This window comes from Montipora capricornis, chromosome 3, assembly GCF_036669925.1.
Source record: "Montipora capricornis isolate CH-2021 chromosome 3, ASM3666992v2, whole genome shotgun sequence".
In the NCBI taxonomy this organism is placed as follows: Eukaryota; Metazoa; Cnidaria; class Anthozoa; order Scleractinia; family Acroporidae; genus Montipora; species Montipora capricornis.
Window position 1 is genome coordinate 46,660,689 of NC_090885.1, and position 10,000 is coordinate 46,670,688.

The 10,000-nt window shown below is 37.7% G+C and overlaps 1 protein-coding gene across 4 annotated transcripts in view; it reads right to left on the bottom strand.

The window, feature by feature from the left end:
- LOC138043285 (delta-1-pyrroline-5-carboxylate synthase-like) overlaps positions 1–10,000 on the bottom strand; it is a 183,722-nt gene that overhangs the window by 78,906 nt on the left and 94,816 nt on the right. The window lies entirely within an intron of this gene.

Sequence of the window (10,000 nt, forward strand, 5' to 3'; positions counted from 1 at the left end):
TGAAAAAGACCAAATGACAGGAAATCAGCATAAGAGGCATGACCATATATACCTTGTATAAGTGACCCTCGATGTGCCATGTGCATTTTCACGACATGCATCCACATGAAAACAAAAGAGATTAGCACACTTTAGCACATGAAGAATCTTTCCTTATTAAAAAACTCTTGTTTCACTGGACACACTCACCACAATGAAGCATGCTTACATTCTCAAACAAAAGCAACATGAAAAATAGCATGGCATCTTAAAGCCTGGTTTTAACAACAGCGCAAGCACAAGAGCAAGCATACGTAGCTTATGCTAGTGAAAACGAGCGTCAACAGAAGCATTGAAATCAACCAAGGCATCCACAATTTTGTTCACATGCTCAGAGGCAGAGAATCTGGAATGAGTGCCTTAAGAGCACCTCTCAGCAATTTTCACCTAAGACTGTGCAAGATAAAAACAATCAAAAATTGCCAAATTTTGTCACAATAAAGGACTACCAAAACCATTTTTAGAAAAATATGTTTTAGTTTGTTTTGATATTATTTTACCTGGATGGTGACTTTTTCGGTATGGGGCCTTGTGAGCGAGTGAAAACGACTCCAAAATGTCGCTTGCTTGAATCGCTATTTTTGAAATAACGAATGAGTAACTTGAAAATCAAAACAACATGGCACAGCTAGAGTAATTCATGCACCCTTTAGCGCTGTTAACGGTACAATATACCAAAACTGGAATTTTTGACCAAATTTTAAAACTTAACCTTTTTTAGATTGATTACAGGGTGCCAAATTTGTGAGAAATTCGACTGTCAAAAAATCATCCTGGTACATGGCTTTCTCAAACGAGACGATATTCATCGGAATAAGCAATGTTTCTGCTGCAATTAAATTCAATAAAAATTTTGGGTAAATGAAACGGAGGATTTTTGAGGCCCAATTTCAACATGCTGTTTGTCAACAAAAGTCGACCTTTGACCACCTAAGCGAAGGCAAGGTTAATGTATATTGAAATCACACTTGCTAATCTTGATTTATTCACTGAACAATTCGAGACTTTTACTGGAACTACTATAGGTAAAATGGAACGTGTTACTGAAATTCAACTGTCTTTAGTTTAAGAGTGACATATCTGGTAATTAAAATAACTGACCTAAACATTTGCATACTAGTAAGATTTATTCCATTCCATATTTTTACGCAAACAAGTTTCCTTAATTCACTTTCTGAACATACCTGCAAAACAAACAAAGAAAGGTATCCCCCTTTATATAAGTATACGCTGGTTGGATTTTCCTCGAAGCCCTCAAACGACCATTGAACCAGTCGAACGCTTTGTGACCTTCGTGAGTTGTGCCGTGATTGTGTTGTCAGAGCTGTCACGCAAGATATTAGGACAGTTGTGAGACTGGGCCTACGGTTTATAATCCTTATCCCAGAAGACTTGAAAGTCTTACATTTGCAGATGTAATTACAAAGGCAGCACTTTCCCCTCAGTTATTTTAAGACCCTGAGTGTTGGTCCGGCCAGAGTCGAACTCACAACCTCCCGCATGGCAGCCCGATGCTCAACCAACTGAGCCACCAGTGCACGGTATAAACGGCATGGCAGTGAAAGGGGAGCGCGGATTAACCCTTTCTCAGTCTCAAAAACTTGATTGGCGCTTGACTTGCTGTTCTAGCAAAGTTACAACTACTTATGACCGAAGTTGTAGCACAGTGGCGAAGTTTTACCGGGCTTCCAGTTCTTTCTTTTTGCCAAGACAATTGTTTGAGCTATTGCGGTTTCCGAGTTGAAGAAAGGATTCCTATGCACCCACATTCTTTTTTCAAGATAAGTTGTGTTGTTACATCGAGGGGTAACGCATCTTTCAGGCATTTTTTCGAATCAACTCTCAAATCCTCATGTTCTCTGACCACGTGTTAGTGAATTTACGTCATAAGTCGAGAGAAGACTTCAGCAAGTGGTATGCCGAAATGGCAGGCAATTTGCACGCTATTTAAAAAGTCGTAGAAAATGCGGCTCTCGTTTGAATGGAAAAGTGCAAGTTCATTTTTCAATATGGACTTCCAAAAGGGAAAATAAACATTTTTAGGCTATGGGCACTTTAACTGCAATGTTATGATACCATATGAAACACCAATAAATGCTAAACCAGATGCACTCATTAATGTGACGTAATAGGTTATCATGGAAACAAATGAGCCACCGAAAAACACGCTATATATTATCTTTAAATGCGTATATCTCAAAAACGAACTCGATGATTCACATTTTTTATTGCTAGAGAGTAATTGGCACGCTAAGACAAAACTCATTGCAAAGTTCAAGACCCGATCTAAGTGCGAAGTTTTTGTTATGAAAATTAGTTTTCATTCATATGTAAAGTAGAACTAATTACCATCACAAAAACTTTGCACTTAGACTCGCTTTGATGAGGAGGCAGACATTAACTCGGAAATGGCCTATTATCTGCAGCAGATTCATAGCCACCATCGCAATTGGGAATTTTAAGGTGGTTCTGAATCCGCTTCAGATTCTTTCAAAATTTGCAGAGTTTCATCTTAGCCTGCTAATCGCTTTTCAGCAATGAAAAATGGGGGTACCTTAGTTCGTTTTTGAGATACTAAGTGCTTTAACACAAAATATAGGGTGTTTTTAGATGGTTTTTTTATTGCCATGGTAACTTATTACGTCACAGTAACATGTGCATCTTGTGGTACCATAACATTCCCGTTAACTAAAACAGCGTTAAAGAGTTAGTCTGTCTAATGAGACATTCCCTCAAAAATGGTTGAAACTGGTTTGAGCTACCTTAACACACGCGCTAGTTTCTGGATAGTGTATACATCAGTGAACGGAATTAGCATTGTTGTGGTCAATAGAATTCTCTAAAACCCGCAGACCACCACACCATGTATTTCTTGTAGGTTGGAAAATTAGCCAGGATTTATTGTTCGTTAACGCTCAGAGAGAGAGCGCAATTTATTCAAAAACTCTAGGTGCAAGTTTAATTCAGAAAATGATATTGAAATATATTTTCAAGAAAAACCAAATAATGGCGCAAGGTGGCTGTACGGCTGTGAGGGTGTATAAATATCTTATTTTACCAATAGTTCGTCATTAGAAAACTACAATTGTACGTATAGGGTTACAGATTATTATTATTATTATTATTATTATTATTATTATTATTACATTATTATTATTATTATTACTATTATCATGATATTTATTTAATAATATTATATAAAATACATAATACCAGTATATATTATATAATACATCATTATTATTTAAATTTATATACTACTACTAATAATATTCTTATTATCCATTGTAATGTATGTCAGAAAATAAGCCGGGAGACACTAGCTTCGTAAGCTCCACTGAAATTCGAGGATAAATAAAGTTATGCATGAATAAATGTATGTATATCGGTTGTTCTATTCATGCAATACTGTATTCCACAGCGGGGTTAGAACTTACGCGATGCCACAGGAATCAGTAGTTGAGTAACCTTTTGAAGTTTTTGAGACTGAGCAAGGGTTAATCTGTGCTCCCCTTTCACTGCCATGTGTGATGCCCATTCACGTGGGCGCGCGCAATTTTCCTTGTTACATTTCCATCGGATTCCAAATCGATCTCGATGCCATGGGCAAATCGTCGTACCTCATCTATCTCAAAAACAGCTTTAAAAGCAATTAATAAGAAACCAATAACCGTTAGTTTCACGGGCAGTGATGCAATCCGGCTGCGATGATCAATGTACTCGCTTCAGGGACAACTGGAAAAGTCAGTCCTAGCAGTCTCGTACAATGATACATGTTGACATAGTCTTACATATCTTCCTTACTCGATTTTCACAATTGGAGCAATTGCTGAATACCCGTCCACAAAGGAGCGTTTACGTTTGCGGTGCTAGCCGCAGTGGCGAAGTGAACGAAAAAGGGTTTCGCGTGGTTCACGTCGCATAGAGTGAATTGAGTAGAATGGCTGGTGCCGCAGTGCCTTAGTCGACTTAAGGTTAAATTGAGCTGAGTAGACTGGTTAGTGCCGTAGTGCCCCGGTGCTTGCCTCGTGGATTGAAGAACAAGGTATATCCAACAACACAACTGTGGCACTGCGGGGGTCCATTTCTTGTGGGCGGGTATTCTGCTTTTTTTTTTGGTAGTATCTGCGGATTTCGCAGTGGTTTTCTGCTGAATATCTTAATTTAAGTGATTTCAGTTAAAGCTTACCTGCACGTGCGAGCTAAAGCCTATTGTATCTTCTGTATCTAGAGAAGAATCCGACACTTTATAGCTTCTCAAGTGTGCCTTGGTGTCCTTACCACATTTTGCTATTTTTATGCATTGAACGTTTGCTGGATTATCAGAACTTGGGCCACAAGTTCCCCCAACAAACTCAGAATAACCGCAAGAAGCCATTCGTCTGTGTGCTTTGTCCTAATCTCTTGCGTGACAGCTCTGACGACACAATCACGGCACAACTCACGAAGGTCACATAGCGTTCGACTGGTTCGATGGTCGTTTCAGGGCTTCGAGGAAAATCCAACCAGCGTATACTTATATAAAGGGGGATACCTTTCTTTGTTTGTTTTGCAGGTATGTTCAGAAAGTGAATTAAGGAAACTTGTTTGCGTAAAAATATGGAATGGAATAAATCTTATTAGTATGCCAATGTTTAGGTCAGTTATTTTAATTACTGGATATGTCACTCTTAAACCAAAGACAGTTAAATTTCAATGACACGTTCCATTAAACCTAAAGTCTCGAATTGTTCAATGAATAAATCGAGATTAGCATGTGTGATTTCAATATACCTCGCCTTCGCTTAGGTGGTCAAAGGTCGACTTTTGTTGACAAACAGCATGTTAAAATTGGGCCTCAAAATCCTCCGTTTCATTTACCCAAAAATTTTTATTGAATTTAATTGCAGCAGAAACATTGCTTATTCCGATGAATATCGTCTCGTTTGAGAAAGCCATGTACCAGGATGATTTTTTGACAGTCGAATTTCGCACAAATTTGGCACTCTGTAATCAATCTAGAAAGGGTTAAGTTTTAAAATTTGGTCAAAAATTCCAGTTTTGGTATATTGTACCGTTAACAGCGCTAAAGGGTGCATGAATTACTCTAGCTGTGCCATGCTGTTTTGATTTTCAAGTTACTCATTCGTTATTTCAAAAATAGCGATTCAAGCAAGCGACATTTTGGAGTCGTTTTCACTCGCTCACTAGGCCCCATACCGAAAAAGTCGCCGTCCAGGTAAAATAATTATCGAACAAACTCAAACATATTTTTCTAAAAATGGTTTTGGTAGTCCTTTATTGTGACAAAGTTTGGTAATTTTCGATTTTTTTATCTTGCACAGTCTTAGGTGAAAATTGCTGAGAGGCGCCCTTAACTTGCCACACATAGCAAATTTCCTTGTGCTTATGCTGTTTTGTTTTTACACAACGCAAGCGAACACAAGTGTGAGTGCGTTACTTGTGCTTCTGCTTACCCTTCTGCTTATGCTTGCATCAACCCCCGTTTTTATGGTGAAATAAGCGCTATTATACTTGTGCTTGTGTCACTATTGAAAACCAGGATTAAGTGTAAAAGAAACACACAAGAAGTGTGTAAGGGCAGATGACAGCAGGACAAAGAAAATACGGAAACCTCACCAATGTCTTACAGTCTGAATTGAGTCTTCAAGATAATCGAAGCAGGGTTTAATTAATTAATTAATGCATGTTAATCATGTTAACATGTTTCAAATTCCGGAAAAGTATTTTCCTAAAAAAAACTCTTCCAAAAATTACAATTTCAGCCTTCAGATCTTTTATCAAATTATAGCCTTTTGTCCAAAGGAACAGCTTGATAGCTAAAGGCGCAAGCAAAGAGCACCATAGTTAAGAAAATATGGTAACCAATCAATGCAATAAATTTTGGGTTTAGGTATGACATCATTGACCATCTGTCCATACGTCTGCCCCTCCATGTTTGCTTATGTGACCAGTACCACACCAGTCTACAGCATACATCTTTGATATTGGACTTCTATGTTAAGGTTAATTGACACCTGTCAAACCAAGGCATCTGCTGAGCAGTCTCAAGTGGTCATATCGCTGGCTCAAGTTTAGAGCCCACTGAGGTCAGCTTTTTTTTAACTTGACCGCTGGTCAGGTGCTGTTTTTCTCTAGGATCACAGGCTCAACCCAGGTTACCAAACATAAACAAGGCTTAATTTTTCATGTGCTTTCTGGGCTCGACGCAGCTCCATGGCCATACCACGCCAACTAAAACTCTGAACAGCTTTCAAGTTTTGTTTACAACCGACCAATTGAGCCAGTTTACGTGTTTAATGAAGCTGTTGAAGGAACACAAAAGCCCTTGAGGGAAGACATTTGTTGAAATATCTAGCCCGTTGACAAGATACACAAAGCTTTGTAGCACATGATTGTCAAACTATAGATGGGTTCACGGTGAGATCATTAAATTGGCAAGGTCTTCTGAATTTTTATCTACAGGAGGTTGAAGATGACCTACAAATAAATATTTTCTCGAAGTTTCCAGTTCCATGATGTCTTTTGTTTTGAAAGTACAGCATTTTGAATTTCCTACCCATCACCTTACGTGACACCATGATACCAAACTATTTGATGGAAAAAATGTCTATCCTTATGAATCTCAGCAATTTGACCCTTTCATGAAGATTAGGAGATGTATTCATACACATGTATTTATCTCATGAGTGAAATGTAAGCCCTTTCATGGCAAAGTGAAGTCCAAATGTTGGAGCATGTTGATCCACCCATGCAAAATTTCATTATAAAGTTGCGTGAAACGCTTTGACAAATAGCTCAGAACGATGTACCGCAAAGGAAAGGTGGTTTCTAATTTGTTGCCTGCAACATTCCAAGTTATTGGCCTTTTTCATCAAACATTTTAAATTTATTTTTTTTGCTGTGTGACAGTGAAAATGATCTATTGCACGTAGAATTTTCACGGTCGAGAAACTATCAATATGAAAGCTGTGGTAAATCAATTCCCAGAGTTCAGCTTCCCCTATTCACATAACAAAATATTCTACATCTTCCATATTTTCCCCCTGTACATTTCTGCAGAAGTCACATGTGACTCTTGAGTGCCTATTTTTCTCCGTTGTTCAGGAATGAAACTCAACTTTTTATTTTCAACTGGAATTAAATAGCAATCAATTGTACTCTTTTGGGATGAAAAGAGGAATGAAACTCAACTTTTTATTTTCAACTGGAATTAAATAGCAATCATTTGTACTCTTTTGGACTTAACGAATAGTTGATTTTGTTTTTTTGTTTTGCGCTAAAATGCAAGCGAACTGAAGTGAGGTGAAAATTAAGGAGAAGAAGTTTGTTTAAATCACGTAATTTAAAGCAGGTAATTTGTTGGAGTGGATGTCGTTTGAAGCTTGTCCTTTCTTGGTTGGCATATTTTTCAGACGAGAAAAAATCAAAATGTGAATCTCGTTCTCAGAGACAAAGTGGAATAAAGTACAGCAATAAAACTCTCTTTGGACCTAGAACTGACAAAGCTTCCTAAGGATCTGTCACAACACAAGCTAGTACGTCTGTGATTTCTAATTCTAGCGTTATTCCTACTCGCTGGCTTAATTTTGACCATTGACTCTGAAACGGCTTTTTTCCTTCCATTCGCTTGCAGAGGATGTGTTTGTTTTCTTTTAAAACAAGCACAATTCAAGAAAATTCATTTCCTAACTGTTGAATTTCACCGTAAATTTCACTTCAAAAGCCGATATTGCATTCACCGCTTTGTGATTCATGCAGTATTGGTTTTGTGTGTGAAATTTACTGTGGAATTCACTAGTTTGCCAATGAATTTTTCTACAGAAGAAAGCGAAGAAAATGATTTCATTAAGCAGTATCGAGAAACACCAAAACATGGACCATTCCAAAACCCTTCATTTTACTAACTGTACAGCCAGTAAGAATAAACAATGCGGGAGCTTAGTAAAGTGTAGTTATTTCTAGCAGCTGTGGTCCAGTAAACTTCTGGCAGTTGCCAGCTAATCATTTCACAATGGACCTTTACCAGCAGATGCTAAAAAAGGAAAACTTCTTCCGGCAGCAAAATCAAATAAAATGTGATCAGTGCATCATAAACCTTTGATGAAAAATCTTGATGAAAATGTCTTTGAACAGAGAGCATTGCTCCGTTTAAATCAGCAAAATTTGTCCCGTAGAACCAAAGATATGATTTCTTCAGCATTTTGCCATGACTTGACATTCAAATGCATGAAAGAAAAAAAATACAAAACTTTTGCTTGCAGAAAAAAAAACATATAAATGTGATTGGCACATCCATCGTAGAAAGTTGAGAAGAACAATTTTCTTTCAAACCAGAGCATTTCACCATTTAAATCAGCCAATTATGTCCAGTAAAACCGAAGATACGATTTCCTTCAGTGTTTGTTATGACGTGTCATTCACAACCATTTCATGATGGCAGACTTGCCGGCACGTGCCAAAAAAACATAATCCTTTTCCTTGCAGAAGAATCAATTGAATGTGATCAGCGCCTCATAGAGTCCTTTCAGAAAAACATTGTCTCTGAAGAGAAAGCATTTGAAAATTGTACAAAACAGAACTGAAGAGGTGATTTTTTTTCAGTATTATTATAATTACTGTAAAGCTAAAGAAGTCCATGAAGCACTTTAAAAAACTTTAAGAAAGATACTTTGATGATGATGAGATTTTATAAACTTCATCACAACCTCTATTTTGATCGGCCACAATTCGCAGTGTAAATAATCTCTCATGGTGAAAATGACAACTGAGAATTTCAAGATGGCAGACAAAGGAGTCATGTCGTTGCGGGCACATTGAAGAGCCCATTGACCTATTATCGTTTCTTGCATATGAAAACAAGCAAAAGGAAAGAAACAAAGGAAAGGATAGTTTGCACCTGTCAAGAGAATTTGGGTACGATAATATCTAGGCATATAGCAAAATGTCTAAAAAATCATCCTGCTTATTGGATCCCATCCCAACTAAAGTCATTATCTAATTACTTGGTGTCCTACGACTAGTGATTACTCAGATAGAAAATAAATCATAATTGAACGTTTGGTCGTCATTGTTAAAAAAACAGCATATTACGGCAAATTGCAGCAGTGGCACTCCAAAAGCTCTTTGTGAAGTTTTTTTCCATATCCATATCCAAGAACAAATGAGATTCTAGAGATTGCAACAACTATCCTGGGATCTCCTCGCTTAACATTGCTGGGGAAAGTGTGGTAAAGATTATTTTCTGTGGCGACTCACTACAGGCATATGTGACGGAATCTTGCCATGAAGCCTATGCAGGTTTACAGAAGGACGCAGGACTGTAAATATGACCTTTTCATTGGCACAACAGCAAGGAGTGTTACGAACAAAACAGAAAGAGATCACCTAGTCTCTCAAGATCCGTTTCATGTATTATGTGTTGTTTATCGCTCTACGGCCAAAGGCGATATCCAAAATGCTGCATTGCATGACCATGCTCACTGGACTCCTTGCTTGCTAAGCATCCAAATGCCTTAATCATAATGAAAAGGCACTTTAACACCACTTCAAATGGTTTGAACGACAAGGACTCGACCATTCCCAACGGCCTTACACAAATGGTCAATTTTCCATCATGGGATACAGGGATTCTGGAATGGATGTTCTTGCTGGTTTTTTCAGCTGAATGTAACATGTTCATGTTAAAATTTTAACTTTTTACTCCATTTCTCCTTATGGGTAAACCATACACATAATGAGACTAACCAAAAGAAAATAAGTAAATAAATAGAATCTGGGATGTTGCAAAAAAAAAAAAAACTGATGGGAGGGGCAGGTAGAAGCAACTTTTGACTCTACAATGACCAGAGATGAGCGAATAGTGCATGTTGTGTGTTCACCACGTAAGCGAGAGGTCATATTTGAGAAGAGCTGTCACCGACTAAGAAATGGATATCAGGATAAATCCTCAAACACCAAA